Genomic DNA, 16,582 nt, shown 5'->3' with positions numbered 1-16,582 from the left:
GTGGAGGGACACACACGCACACATACATACAGACACACAGACACACACACATACAGAGAGAGAGAGAGAGAGAGAGAGAGAGAGAGAGAGAGAGAGAGAGAGAGAGAGAGAGAGAGAGAGAGAGAAGTGGGGAGAGAGGAAAAAGGAGAGGTTGGGGGGGGGTACAGAGAGAAACACAGAGGTCAGCATGTGGGAGTTTGTTCTCTCCCAGCATGTGGGTCCTGTGGACCAAACTAAGGTCATCAGTCTTGGCAACAGATGGATTTACCTGCTGGGTCATCATTGAGTGTTTATATGAAAATAACTCAATACATATGGAAGCTCTAAAAATGTATTTTACAAAGTTGTTTCTAAATTTAATCAAGCTGTCTGAAAACATAGTTCAAATTAAGCAAATTGGTATTTTAATTTTTTTCAGTGCTCTCAAGATTATTAAGGACAATTTTGTATGTGACACAAGAAAGTATTTTTTAAATCAATATATCCAGTATCTATCAACATATCCATATCCTTTTGTTCATTCACTACAAATGTCATTTGTTCCAAAATAATATTTGCATTAAGGACAAATTAAAACAAAGAAATAAAAATCCTTAAATTCCTCTATGGAGAATGAGCGTGGTTTTAAAAGTAGAGAACAGTGAGATGTCTTTGTGGTGACTCATATCTATCCTCATCTCTGTCAGCTCACTAGTCTATATAGTTCCTTCAGACCTGACACTGATTTATGATAATGCAGGAAATGACATCACCATGATCGCTCTTTAGACTGGCAGGACTTTTGGACATTTTCTCTAGTAGAGATCAGTGTTCACCAGAAGCATCATATAACAATTTTAGACTCTGAAAAATGGATGCTTCCTGTTTGGCAAAGAAAATGTAAAGACTGTTTTTTTTCCCCCCAAGGTCATTTTAACATTCTGAAGTTTCTTTTAAAAGAATGTTAAATCCTAATGTTCTTCATTAAATGAAGATAAATGTTTGTAGTTCATGGGAACATCTGCAGATCTTAACTGTGTTGCACAAACTCAAGAAGAGAAGGACTAGCACACACAAGGTGACATATCCACGGGTGTATAATGGGTTTTTCTCCATTAATGATGCTGACTGAACCCAAGTCAGACAAGATTTCTTGGGAGCAATGGTCCAGGTTTAAATAAATAAATAAATAAATAAATAAATAAATAAATAAATAAATAAATAAATAAATAAATAGAACTGAAGAGAAAAAATTAACCAGGAGATGTTTCCCAGTATGATTATTACATGGATGAGAGAAACACAGTAGGGCGAGCTGAACCCTGACTACAGGTCAGAATGGTGTGGAGGACTGCTAATGTAAAAGCTGAAGATCTAGAAGGAAAAAGAAAGAAGGAGTGAGGAGAACATAGGAGAGAACATTGCTTCTTAGACAGAGCCACCCAGAGTATGATCAAGAGACTCAGAAAACCCTACTGTGAGCCTCCACCACACTCTCCCAGTTTAGTATAACAAGAAAGTTATACTAAAAGTATAACCAGCTAGTTTAGTTAAACCAGAAAGACATTGTATTTTAGAAGTGTTATGTGTTCTGGTATCTAAGACAGGATAGGAACTGAATGTCATCAGTTAATACAGATAATTTGTCTTTTTTCAAAAAATATGTCTTAAGTATTCATAGCTCTAGAAAATGATCCCCGATGGATATAGTGAATGCTGTATTTTCCTCCTGAGGAAGCCATGCCTAATCTGCAAACTGCTTCTTATTCCAGATGCATAAGGCTTGATCATAGACACACAGTACTTCATTGGAAGATGCAAACACACTGGGTGATGTGAAGCTGATGTCTGTTCTGTTTGCTCTGAGACCTCAGAGAGTATAAGGTACGTCTATGCCTTCCTCCATTTCACACTAGCTTTGGAAGAAAACTTGATCCAAGCATTAAATTGCTGTTTTAATCTGTTACAAGATAGAAATGAAAACAATCATATTAAGTATCATGTGCCTTAGGTGAACTTTAATTGCTTCCATTATATTTTAAAATGTGAAAAGTGATTATTTCAACTGATCAAGAAGACAGATAAAAAGAAAAAGAAAACTACATTCCTAAGAACATCTTGTTATCAAAAGGGACCTTAAGTGATATGTTTGTGTCTCCTGAATATAGGAATAAGTCTTCAAGGCAAGGCTCTGAGAACACTGCAGAATCTATGGGGGAGTGACTAGTGCCCATACATACATGTGAATCAATGTGCCACAGCCTTACTGTATGATTATAACTGGGGTTAGGAACTCAAATCCCCCTGAGATTATTTCAAAGAGGTTAAATTTGAACAGTTTCTAAAATCTGATTTATTTCTTTGAGAATAAATGTAGACTGAAGTACAAAAAGAAAGAAGAATGGCGCACAACAACGCAGGATTTCCTAGTAATGCAAAACAAGGCCGTGGTGTGGCTGCTTACCATCAAATGTCCCAGGACTAGACTCAGAGATCACTTCTAAAAAATAGCTACAGGTTTCAGCTTGAGCCAAAATTCCCTATTGCTGGCAGAAGTCCATTATTTTCCAAACTTACTAAAAATACAACAATCTGCAGGAGGAGTGGGACCCTCGCTAAAAGAAATCAGGTAGAACATAGTTACACAGAGGAATCTTCAGGTGCACAGCCTCTTCTCGCTCAGACCCATTGGAGAAACCCCCAGGTTGCTTTCTATTGAACTTCCTGACTCATCCATTTGTGAGTTAAGTTCTGGCTGCCAGTAATGACAGTTTGGGAAATGTAGGCTCTCTATGCTGCACAAACAGCCACCTGACCCTGTAGATAAGATGGTGCATGCAATGGCTAGGATATCTGTAACCATAGTTGACACTTGTCATTAAGAAACAGTATTGCCAGTTCCGGCTGTCTCCCGATCATTGCCAGCAGTCTATTGTGTGGGTATCTTTGTGGATTTCTGTGGGCCTCTCTAGCACTTTGTTTCTTCCTTTTCTCATGTGGTCTTCATTTACCATGGTCTCCTATTCCTTGTTCTCCCTCTCTGTTCTGGATCCAGCTGGGATGTCCCGCTCCCACAGGCTCTCTTTCCCTCGACCCTTGCCCTTCATTACTCCCACTCATGTCCAGGTTGTTCATGTAGATCTCAGCCATTTCTTCGTCATTGGGCGATCTCTGTGTCTTTCTTGGTGTCCTGTTTTCTAGATAGCCTTCCTGGTGATGTGAGTAGCAGTCCAGTCATCCTTGTTCCACATCTATTATCCTCTGGTGATGGGATGGCCAAACACCCTAATAGAACATGAAAATAAGTCACATTTACCATATGGACATAAACGACAGAAGAGAAAGCAATCTCTAACAGTCACTTTGAATGACCATCAGTGAGCTGAGCTGAAACTGGCATAGAACAAAAGAATCCAATTTACTGTTACTCAGTAAATCGTCTACAAGAATTCTTTTTAATAAGTAACCCTGTGTGTTATTCATTGCATTAGCCATGGTGAATAAGATTTACAATCAAACAATGCACCAAATGCCTAAGATATTTAGACTGACCATCCTCTATTTCTTCACTGAAAATAAAGTAATTATTTTAAAAGCTATCAATTAAGAAATGTGGATACAATTTCCTCTTTGCTCTGTTTCTGTTTGATAAATATCACAATCCTTATAACAATGTATGTGGTGCACATATCTCTTTTTATAAAGAAGCATAATGTCACAGGAGAATCAAGAGTGTGCTTGGGTTCAAGGTTACAATACTAACAAGTTCAATGTGTAAATATTCCGCTCATGTATATAAAATAAGTTTATGCTCAGTTGAGTTCTTATTCTTCAGTATTTATTACATATTAACACCAGTACAAATTCACTGATAATATACTTGTGACTTAAGGCACATTTTCACTTATGAGTAACTCCATAGCATCTTTTGAATCTCATTTATACCTTCAAGTAAGAAATATAAGGTGACACAAAGTTATTCCTGTAGAGCTACCATTTCAAGTCTGTAGAACACATCACAAAAGACAGATCCAAGCCATAAGCTAACACCCCATAATCAAACCAGCTGCAGAGAGCTCTGCAGGAACCCTTGCTACACATCAAAAGAGGGGGAAGGAAAGGGAGAAGGAAGAAAGAGGGAGGAAAAGAGAGAGAAGGGAGATTTCACTCAACCACAACATATACCATGGTAATCCCATTAGAGGGTAATGGAGCTGAAAACTTCCTAAATTTGACTGAAGTCTTTGTGGTACAGATAGAGAACCATGTGTTATGTTTGTGGTTGTGTTTGCTATGCATGCAAATCTGCTGTGGTCCAGATCTTATAAGTTAGGTATACTCCACAGTCCTTGACAATAATAATAAGCAACAATGTTACTTGTGTGGGTCACTGGAAACACCAAAGCCAGCAGAATAATGATCCATATGAGGCAAGAAAGAAATCCTGTTCAACATAACTCAGTTGCCAGTGTTGGCTTAAATTTCAGGAGTCTGACACTGGGCAGTTTAAATTTTAGGCATTAAAGTACAGTACAATTTTGGAAAAAAAGTTTCTTGGTAACAATTTTCTCAATCCCACGTGCACAATAAAGCTTAAGACATGATGACATCAAAACTCTTTTTGCAAAGTACTTGTGACCTCTTCCATACAAATGGCTTCTAGCCTTTAATCCCAGCACTCGGGAGGCAGAGCCAGGTGGATCTTTGTGAGTTCGAGGCCAGCCTGGGCTACCAAGTGAGCTCCAGGAGATGTGCAAAGCTACACAGAGAAACCCTGTCTCGAAAAACCAAAAAAAAAAAAAAAAAAAAAAAGAATGGCTTCTATAGCTTAAGGGCCCAGAGGATGATCTGGTGTAGTCTTATGATTGTGTAGGTCACTAAACTACAAAGCACATGTGACTGTTCCCCTAAGTATAGGTTCTATTGACTGAGGAAAAAAAGCTCAAGAAAAAGGTCTAGAGAGGGAAGAATCTGGGGTAAACATAATAGTCTGGGGGATTTGAGTGTGGCATGGCCACTCAGATAGCACAGATCACCTGGCAATTAACAATATCCACTCTCAGCCTTCTGCATGGAAAACAGATATATAGCTCCTCTATTGAGAGGATAACTCTGAATATTTAAAATCCTGGGTTTTCTAGTACAAACAGTTACTCATGTGCTCTGTATGAATTATTACATTATTAGCTTTTAGTCTTTCTTTAGTTATGATGTTTACTGTAATAATTATAGGTTTATGTGAGGGTCATATGAGCACCAGCCTTATGGATCCTGTCTATAGACTGAAATTTTCACTTGTATTTGGTTTAATTTTATATTATTTCATTTCCTTTATATCTAGAAGCAATTTGTGACAGGATATATATCATATAGTCATGTAAATATATATTTGGTGTTTGGCATGTTGTACCATACAGAACTAAACAGAAAGTCTCTATAATGTTTCCACAGTAATCATCTTACATTTAATTTCCTAGGTAATATTCATTATTAAGTGGTAATCACTTGTGTATATAATCTGAGTGTGCAAGCATTTTGTTGAGAATTGAAGAGAACAAGTGAAAAAGAAAGAGAAGCTCCTCTAAATCAAACTGAACCAAAAATAATCATTTTCAGTGTCAGAAATATGCTTCTAGTGTCATTGAAAGAAATGGCAGAATAATATTGTAAAGGAAATTGCTCTTATTAAACATAGTTATACTTTCCTCAGTAAAAAGAAAACTTTAAAAAAGTTATATTGATATTATACAAGATATATAAAAAATGGAAATTGATATTTTTTGTGTGATGCCAACACAGAGGGTTTGATTAGACTATACAACTGAGATTCTATGGATGGTGGCAGGTTGAGAGGCCAATCTCACCAAAAATTGACAATATTAATTTTGTATTGTTTTCCAAACAGTTCAAAATTGTTTCTTTCAGTTATAAGTTTTACTATATCATTTTTTTCATGTATTTTGGTCCTAGTTTTCAAATTCCAGCATTTATTCTAAAAGATGATTTCTATTCTCACACAAGACATGTGGATGCTAATTGGGGTATATAGAGACATGCTTTGTATTTGATTAAAAATGAATAATCTTTTATGCTGAATTTCATTGTGAGATACATTTATACCTCACTACTGCAAATCCTCAGAGGAGAATTCCAATCTTTACAACAGTTCCTTGAGTGAAGTTTGTGGTGCTATTTACTGCTTAGCACTGTCTTCAGAAAAAAGAGAAATAGATACTACTTAACACGAAATTTACTTATTTCATGCACTATAATTTAAATATTACTTGGTGCCAATGTGTATGCAAAGTATGGTAGGAGAGATTTTTATTTCTGACCTATCTTGATGCAAATGCCTTATTGTGTACGTAAATTATATCAAATCAAGGAAGAATACAAATCAAAGTTTGTATTTTCTTGCATTATAGTGATGCTGTGTGTGGTTAATTTGAGTCTGGGAGGCAACTGTTGATAAAACACTTTAAGAATTTACTGCTAGCTGCTTTCAAAGATGGCATGTGTGAATATAGTATGTAACTTAACTAGATTATACATGTACATAAAGTTTAAAATTGAATAAATTTATATTTGCAGAAAGTTAACACAGCATATATTAATAATTAACTTTAAAATGAGAATTGATAAGTAACTACTTTTCCTAATTTGTATACAAAGAAGAGTTATGTACCTTATTGTTAATTTCAAACATTAAATTCTGAATTGTTCAATAAGTTGTATGCATTAAATGTTCCCAAAGAACATCAGTGTAAGATTCTAAAGCCATGAATCTATAATCAGTTTCAAAATAATCATCTTCCTGGCAGGTGCAATCCTGATGTCATTCTCTCAAAGATAAAAGTGACTCATAAGGAATTCAAAGGTGATTGTATTGGGGTTTAGTCTGTGAAGGTACCTATCCTAGTAATAATCTCTTTTCAAATTTGGCTGTCCGACTATTGAAATAGTAGAATCAAGAAATTGGGATTTCCCTCAACCCACTAATGGAAACTGAGGGACTATTTCTGGACCTCTTTGTCCCACTTCCCAATGAGGCTCCAGTGGATTAATTTCCTTTTTCAGTGTTTCACTGCTAACTTGGCCTCTTCTTGTCTTATGGAAGAAGGGTGGCTGAGCCCGGCTCATTAGGGTGGTCAGATCCTAGGTACTGACAGGAATGGATCTGGTAACAGCTGCTGGGAGGAAGGACATGGAAGAAGAGGGGGGATTTCCATTTCAGAAATGACTTTCATTGATTGAAGTAAAAATGATGGTCTGTGGAGTACACGATGAGGGATTCTGGAATACAGAGAGGTGGGTCAGGAGCCAAGGGCCTTTCCTCCTGCTAGCTTTTTATTAAGAAAGCCAAAATTGCCATCTTTCTATGGTGACATGGGGCTAGAGTGTAAAATCTGAACTTTGTTCTTGCAGGAAGACCAAGGAAGAATATTAACCTCAGTGCTATTTGCTTTAACCTTGCAGTCAGCAGGAGTTGCTCTGGGGGCTGGGGAGCACAGGATATATATATATATGGTATTTATTGTCTTCCATTTACCATTTAGTTTTATGTTCAGAGAGGAAAAATGACAGCCTTGACTGCATTTTGACTACTTTTCTGTCCTGCAGGTTTGGATCAGGAAGGCACAGCTCATTGTGTTTGCTGCCATTAGTTTACCCATTCCTGTTTGCAGCCAGTATAAAACTGATTCATTTTAACCTTGTGGTCTTGTTGATACTAAAATGCTACTCTAGGTTTAATTATATCTATCCATGGAGGCCAGCTTGAAAACAAGTTATGAACATGGTAAAGATTTTTTATTACTTTGCTTAGAAATGGTCTCTGTGATGGGTTGAATGAAAATAGGCCCCTTAAGCTTATAGGAAGTGTCACTACTAAAAGGTGTATCCTTATTGGAGTAGGTGTGGCCTTGTTGAAGGAAATGTGTCACTGGAGGTACACTTTGAGGTTTCACATGCTCTAGCTAGACCCAGTGTCTCTATTCCTGCTTCCTGCTGATCCAGATATAGAGCTCTCAGCTACCTCTTCAGGACCATGTCTCCCTGCATGCTGCCATGTCCTGTAATGCTGATAATGAATTAAACCTCTGAACTGTAATACAGCTCCAATTAAATGTTTTCCTTTATAAGAGTTTGTATGTTTACGGTGTCTCTTTTCACGGCAATAGAAACCCTAAGACAGAGTTGCTACCAGAGACTGGGGTATTGTTGAATAGGCCTGACCATGGTATTATTTGGAGGAATGTGAACTTTGGGACTTTGAATTAGGAAAGCAGATGAATGCTTTAAGTGGGACTAAATGGGTCACACTAGTAGGATCATGGAAGACAGTAGTGCTGGGGTGAGTTCAACTGTGGGGTTTGGTTCAAGAGGTCTCAGGGGAGGAGAATATTAATTTGTCGCCTAGACAAAATTATTGTGATATTTTGGTGAAGAATGTGACTACTTTCTGCTCTTGTTAAAAATATCTGCTTGAGGCTAAATTAAAGAGCTATGGATTAAAAGCTTTGTCAGAGGAGATTTCAAGACAGCCTAGTATTGAATGTCTTGCTTGGTTGTTAGTGGCCACGCTTATACAGATCTATAAAGAAAAAGAGCAAGCTAAGCAAGGAAAAATACAAAATGTACAGTATGAGGAAAAAAGGAGCACCAGGAAGTATAAACAGATTAAAGAAAAACCTTATGCTACATGGAGTAAATGGAGTAGTTATTTCGGAGAAAGATCCCAGCTAACTAAGCTTCCAACTTGTGAAAATAAATTTAAGACAAGGTTAGGGAAAGGCCTGGTGGTACAGACCTTTAATCCCAGCACTCAGAATTCAGAGGCAGCAGATCTCAGAGTTTGAGGCCAGCCTCGTCTACTGAATGAGTTCCAGAGCAGCTAGGCTTAGACAATAAAGGAAAGCATTGAAAACAGAAAGCTGGTGTGCTTGAATTAAGGGATTGTGTTCCAGCCCTACCAAGCAGCAGAACTTAGCAGTTTTGGTCATGTGATTCTGGCTTTAGAGTCCAGGATAGAGGAAAGGGGTTATAGGATCTCTGTCCATGCCTAAGGAAAGCAACTGAGGATATGAGTCAAGGGTGTTCTGGATGGAGGCCTAGAAAGGTCATTGTATGAAGCTGTGGAGTTGATGCCTGGATTGTCTTGGAGACCCCAAGACGTTGGGGATGCCAGAGCTGTGGGATAGCTCCCTAGGAAACCTGATAACATGAAGTAGAACCAGCCCAAGAGAAAGAGATGCCTGTTGCAGTTGACAAAACTGAAAGGAGTTGGAGATCATAAGAGAGTTTTGACATCAGACATGGAGATGCAGAGTTTGGAGTTTGCCCAACTTGCTTTTGTCCAGCATTTCCTTGTTATGCTTCCTGTCCTCTCTTTTGGAATGATAATATATATAATCTGTGTCATTATATGTTAGAAGTATGTGATCTGTCTTTTTCATTTTGATTTTTACAAGGGATTACAGTTAGGAAATTACATGAGTCTCAGGAGAGACTTTGAACTTTGGACTTTTAAACAGAGCTGATACTATTATAGACTGTGGGACTTTCAAAGTTGTACTAAATGCGTTTTGCATTATGATATGCTTACATGCCTATGTGGGGCAGGATATGGAATATGGTGGTTTGAATGAAAATGGCCCCCATGAGATCATAGGCAGTGGCACTATTAGGAGGTGTGGCCATGTTGGAGGAAGTGTAGTAATGAGGGTGTGCTTTAAGGTTTCAGATGTTCAAGCTACACCCAGTGTCACTGTCTCTTTTTCTCTTTGTCTGTCTCTGTCTCTCTGCTGACTGCCAATCCAGATGTAGAGTTCTCAGCTCCTTCTCCAGCACCATGTCTGCCTGCATGTTGTCATACTTCCCACCATGCTGATATGCTGATAATGGACTAAACATCTGAACTGTAAGTAAGTCCCCAATTAAGTGTTTTCCTTGATAAGAGTTCCCATGGTCATGGTGTCTCTTCACAGCAATAGAAACTCTAGGGAAGTCTGTTTATAATGTTATTATATCTTATTTGCATACTTACCAAGTTATTACAGAAGAGAAGTCATTTAATTTTTTCTCAGGAGTAGACATGTTGATTTTCATGTTTCAAATGGTACCTAGGATGTGAGTAGCTACAGAGGGCCAGAATATTTTTAGTACCCTTCTTTTCTGCCTAGAATTCCATGAAAGGGTAGCAGTGATCACAATATTGTAGCATCAGGAGCTCACAGATTTTGAGGTGTTTAGGGTGGTTAACATGAAAGTAGAAGTATTCTCTTTGGCACCTCCACAGTGACTGTTTCCTTGGTTGGGCAACTATCTAAGGGAGAGTGATGCATTTTGAGTTCTCTACTTTTCAGAAACTTTATCAAGCTTTGGATTTTGTGACAAGTAGCCAGAGGCCTAGACTATTTGGACAACAATGAGAATTTTTATTTCTATTTATAAAGAAGAAAGATCCAGTGATTTAAAAACTATTGCATTCTCTGTGAATCTGAATGTCAGTAGATCACTGATACAACTAGGGTGCTCTTCATTCCATTCATGGAGTATGGAAGTGTTTTGAATAATTACTTTCTTTAAACAGCTGATACATAATTAGTACCATTCAAGACTCATATATTCCCAGTGATAGTGCTTTATAAAAGATTAGTCTGTGGAATGGAAATTGTAAGTGACATCCTCAGTGCTATGATGTTCAGTTTTGAATGTCTTGAATCTAGGTGCAAGTTACTCACAATTCAGGCTCATTTTTAAACACTGTGTTTTACATTACTGCTAAGTATTTTTTCATTGGGTGCTTGGTCAGGTTACCTGCAGAATGAGATCCTGGAGAGGCTCAGAAAACAAAGCTACAATGCTCACACTATTAAGATGCAGGAGTAATATAAATACCTACAATGCCTCATGAGGAAGATTATGTCAAGTGGTTGTATTAATTGTCAATCACAGACTAAATTTCCTGGACAAACGTCCTCAATGTGGGAAGGAGTTGGTCCAATAAGAATTAGAAGGCATGATGGTATATGTTAGTCCACAATGGTAAGAGCTCAGGGCAACAGCTTATTACATGTTGGTGGGTCAGGAAGCAGGTACAGAATCAGAGTGTTCTGCCCCATAACCATGAGGTCCAGGTGAAGATCTCATGTTCCAAAATTTCAAAAGTTTCCACAAACAGTGCCACCAGTTGGAGAGTAGATATTCAAACACAAGAGCCTGCAGTCATGATTTTATATTCACAACACAACTGTGGCCAGCTGCAAGAAGACAGCAATCTCAAAAGGACACTTTAGAGCAGTGTTTTGATTTCAATTAGAGAGAAAAAAGAGAGCAGAGTGAATAGTATAGGAAGAGCTGGTTGAATAACTTCCCATGGCTCTATACTCTAGGGATTGTCCCTCATTTAAAGGAATCTGGCCCTTGGAGATCAAAGCTGAAGAACATGCCTTCCAGTGAGTTATCTGCCTGTCAGTGGTGTCTTCCTGGATGAGCTCTTGGCAGTCTCTCCAGCCTAGAGGCACACAGTGTCTTCTAATGGAGAAATGTGCTTTTCATTTAGCTTGTGCCATTTTTATAACCAAAGTATCATTATATATAAGGAATTTCACTCACTCATATGTGATGTGAATATTGATCAAATGTGTATATGCAGGACTTCCAATCAGCTCTCAGCCTTTATTCATCTTCAAGGCAAAAATACAATCAGCTTCCTGCTGCCTTAACTCTTCCCTCACTAATGTTTTCAATATATATAAAACTATTGGCTTATTTACCTATTTCCCAACATGGATCCATGGTACAGAATCTAGTCACAATGATACAAATGGAGAAGGCAGAGTTTTTTCACCTTCTTAAGCAGAACACACACATACATACAGAGCATGTACACACACACACACACACACACACACACACACACACACACACACACTTCCTTCTCCTTATTAATCTTGTTACAAATTTTCTTCCTCAACTATGTCTGAAATTTCTGTCATGAGAGAACTGTTTCCTGCAGAGAATATTTGTGGAGATTGTAGCCACTTAGCAGGGAACATGAGGACACATATATTAAGCTAATACATTTTTAAAAACTGTGGAGTGAATGGGCCATCAGTTTTCCAAGAGCCTGTGCAGAGTGACAGGATTAGTCCTGACAGCCGTGAGCATCCTTGCTGGATGGGAGGCTCAGAAACCCACTGTGCCTTCAGGACTTAGTCACAGTTGCTGTTTAGGGCAGTCTACACCTGTTTCCAAAGGGTGTACATTATTATGGTCCTTATTATCTCCAGTAGACCCACAGCAGCCTGCCTGCCAAGCATTGGAGTCATAATTTACATGTGCTTTAGACAGCTCTTTATCACGTAACTTCTGAGTTAAAGAAGAAGAGATTTTATAGTAGTTCTGACATTCATTGGATTGCTGAGTTTAATGGAGTAGGTAACAAAAATTTTTTGTCTTGTTTTTAGAAACTTTGTTTTAGATTAATCTTTTTAGTCTCTTACCACTAGGGCTTTTTGCATTGTTTGGTTTTGCAAAGAACTTGCTTGCCAAATGACTTATCATTGAAATAGACCATCTGAAATTGATCTCTATTTAAGACCTCTATGTGAAGCCTCATTGCTTTGTGTTCTTAAAGTGGCTCTAAATAGATTAAGACCTTAAACTCACACAGGGGCAATGTGGAAAGAGATGGATAGAGGAACCTCTACTATATATACACAATATAAGTATAAATTTGATGAAGTTGCTGTGTTTTCTATCAATGAGGCAATGAAAGTTCACAACATATTTCATTTATGTCATGAAGTAGTTTAAAGAAGTAGTTTAAAATCACTCCCCATATGAGTAACAAGTGGTTTATGAATGGTTATTGTCTCTGTTGTCTTTCTCTCTGTGCCTCTGTCTGGCTCTGTTTCTTTCTCTCCTCTTCCTCTTTTGTTTCTGTTTAGTTTGACATTTCATATACATACATACATACATACATACATATGAATATGTATATATCCTTTGTCCTCTAACTCTGCCTTGGAGAGCCAGCCTCTAAGGTAGCACTCTTGGCTCCAAGAAAAATACAGAGTGTTGGTGAAGCTGTGACTTTTCTATCTGAGGGTGAGGGAAAAATAACACTCACACATTCTCTTGATGGTTCCTTTATTCTCCTTCGTTCTCTCTTTCTCATTGTTTATATATCCCAAAAAAATCAGGCAATATATGAGCCATAAAAAGGTTACATTCCATAGGTAAAGGCATGAGTTGAAGCAGAGTCATCTCAAAAACTCTCATGCAATATATCTAAGCAGCCTTTCATGTGTAAGCAAGGAGCATATTTTCTCAGCCAAACCTTTTACTGACAGACTGTAAATTTTAGTTATAAAGAAGGAATCAATTACTTTATTATCTATCTTGAGAGGAAATATTATAAGGACTTATAAAGGAATCGTAAACCTAAATTGCTGAAGAACCCAAGAAAATGAGAAAATTGCATACTTGCAACCTATCTGAGTATATAGCTACTTTCCCCCCTGCATTCTTTCAAGTAGGGACATTAAAGCAACTCATGACCATGTAAACATTTTACACTAAAACTCTACAATCAGAAATCATAAATTCTAAATTCTCTTTAAATCCTAGAGTTGACTTTTGAGTACTGAGTTTCAGAAAAATGATGGTAGGGATGTCATAGATTCTCTAGTTCATGTTTGGGTACCTTATATCTTTTAGTATAAGCTCAGTTGGCACTTTCAACAATGCTTTAAATCTCAAAATATCTTTTCTGTTTGGTGTGTAGCTACTGACTATCAAAGAAAAACCTATAGCCATGTTTTGGGGGCTATAGAGTCAAATTATTTTCTGTAACCCTTACTAGGCAGAATTATTTGCACAAACTGAGGTCAGGAATGGATATAAAGAATTAATCATTTGCCAGCTAGCAATAATTGTGGCGTTTTGTATTTATGACATAGCTAAGCAGCTCAGTTTGCCCTTGTGGAATAAAGATTGATTTTCTGGGAATGTTTATCTTAAAGACCATTAGCAAGTCCTCTGGTCTAATCTCAAGCTATTTTGAAGCTTAGTTCTACCTAATGGTGCAAAAGAAACCTGTGCCTGGCTTCTGGACTCAAATGTTTTCCTGAATCATAAATCTAAGCTGTGATATAGAGCAGCTCCTTAGTTGGCCTAGCTATAAAACATATCCTAGTATTTATTTTTATTCACCAAAACTTTGTATCTATTAGACAATGAAGCTGAAGTAGGAATCATCTTCATGACAATCCACAGATAAAAATGCCCAGAATATTGGAATGTATTCATGAGATAAACACACTATAATACAGGCAGTAGGGAACACTCCAGATCCATATACATCATATCGGATACCAGGTAAAGATTGTAACAGCAAACATGTGAAGGTATCACATGTTCTGGACTCTGTAGTCTTGTGGCCTTGCTTAACAAGGTAAATAGACATCAGAGAGCTTTTCTTCTTGTGAACTGACACCTAGAACCTTAATTGCCACTTTCTGTTCCTGTGACAGGGCTATTAGCACTTCCCTAAATTCTGTCAAGGAGAAGAAGGTCAGGAAAGGGCAGTTGTGACTCACAGTAAACATGTATTTCAGTCTACAGTTTCTGCCAGTGTGTGATCCATCACTAACAACCAAGTCTAGTTTAATTTCTCAGAGGAATTCTGGAAGTCTTTTGAGGTTTGAATTCCTGAAATACCTTGGAAGCAGAGATTTGGGAGACTATGGAGAGACAAGATGACAGTTTCAATCAGCCATACCTACTTAGTCCTCTGTGTGCAGTTTCCCTTGCCCACTGAGGACACAACATTCACATACCTGCTGTTTGTGGTGAGCAGCTTGTCGATGGTCAGTATCTCACTTCAGTAACTGTTGAAATGCAGTGAGCAGAGCTTAGCCCCAGAGAATTCTGCTTTATCATGCATTCTGATACTCACCACATAGGCTTTAAATATTTTCTCCAATCTTTAGCAAGTTCACTCAACTTCCTTCTTGTAGAATTTAAAGACATAATCAATACATGTCACTTTCAGACACAAATATTAATGACTTCAAGAGTTTTGGGAAATGCCACACAAACCCAGGGTTATGTGAATTTTCCATTAATAAAATATTAATATTTTCAGAATGTATAAACAATATCAACTTCCTAACTTTGTAAAGCAATTTTAAGTATTACTGTATGCATAGTACTTCTAAATATTAAATTACTTATATATAAGTGAAACATAATTTCCCTTGATTTTTTGGCATGCTATGATGAAAGTCTTCAAACACTTCAAAACCTACAGAATATGGCATTTAATGCATTTAATAACCTGAGACTTTTAATGACAATGAGACATATCTGCTCCTGGCAGCACCAATTTACCAAGAAAACGATGGGCATAGAAGAACCTCCATATAGAGTTTTCTTTCTTTATGGCAAAAGTTAACCACTTAGCAAGGAAACTTCCCTTTCCTCAATACCTGACTGAATGCTGTCCAAACTGGACCAGCAGGACACAAAAGAAAACGACTGCTGAACTTTGTCAAGACAAAGTAGGACAGTCTTTTAAAATTCCCAGCTTCTCAGGAATGTCTATCAGATATCTTAGACCTGTAGGCCAAAGATAGATGCCCCAACATTACCAAGGAACTTTGTACAGGCAGCCAGATATCCCTGTTATTAGGTGATGAATCTTTGATGAATATAAAGACTAAGTAGTTAAATGTATAGTTTTCTTTATTTATGGTAAAAGGTAAACTAGATACAAAACTTTAGACACATGAAGATAAGATAAATAATAAAGTATTTTCTCTAACTTTGCCAAATACAAATGGACTGGATATTGTAACTGCAATTCTTACTTGATAACTGTTTTTGTTGTATGTAATTTTACAATGTTAAAATTAAAACCTTTTAATTAGGCAAAAAGGAGGAAATGCTGTGTAATAATCCCTTTCTACACTGTGAAGATGTGTTGCTCTCATTGTTAATAAAGAGCTAACTGGAAAATAGCTATGCAGGAAGAGGTGAGACAGGAGAGGAAAACTGAGAGGATTCTGGGAAGAAGAAGGGCAGAGTCACATGACATGTATATCCAGATGCAGAGGAAGAAGATGAATATGCCATGCAGAAAAAAGGTACTAACACATGGTAGAGCATAGATAAAAATAGGGGTTATTATAAGTTGAAAGAGCTAGTTAGTAACAAGCCTAAGTTATTGGCTGAATATTTATAACTAATAGTAAGTCTCTGTGTGGTTATTTGAAAGTGGTCTGACAGGATGAGAAAATATGCCTACATTTTTCCTTGGCATTCAGAGCACCAACTGAAACTTAAAAGTGACATTGATGAAGACCAAATTAACATGTAATAAGCCTTGAATAAACTAATGGGTTCAATACTTTGTTGGTTTCTTCTTTTTCCACATGTTACAGGGGATGGAGTCCAGTCTTCAAGCATGGACTTTAAGCACACACTCTGCCCCTGAGTCCATTCTAGTCTTTCTTCCTTTATCCTCTCAATAGCTTCTAAAGTACACACTATTAGTATCCCCAGATATCAGGTAAAAGGTGCAGGATGGTCAGCA

The 16,582-nt window shown here is 37.5% G+C and overlaps 1 long non-coding RNA gene across 1 annotated transcript in view; it reads left to right on the top strand.

Annotated features, from left to right (window-relative positions):
• LOC143266992 (uncharacterized) overlaps positions 1-9,863 on the top strand; it is a 129,727-nt gene extending 119,864 nt beyond the window's left edge. The window contains exons 5-6 of the long non-coding RNA XR_013041851.1: positions 1,752-1,863; positions 9,799-9,863. This is a non-coding gene — a long non-coding RNA (uncharacterized LOC143266992). The remainder of the gene's footprint in view (positions 1-1,751; positions 1,864-9,798) is intronic.
• The last annotated feature ends 6,719 nt before the right edge of the window (positions 9,864-16,582 follow it).

Source organism: Peromyscus maniculatus, chromosome 1 (assembly GCF_049852395.1).
Source record: "Peromyscus maniculatus bairdii isolate BWxNUB_F1_BW_parent chromosome 1, HU_Pman_BW_mat_3.1, whole genome shotgun sequence".
NCBI lineage: Eukaryota > Metazoa > Chordata > Mammalia > Rodentia > Cricetidae > Peromyscus > Peromyscus maniculatus.
Note: the sequence above shows the minus strand (reverse complement) of the source record. Positions and strands in the feature narration are given on the sequence as shown.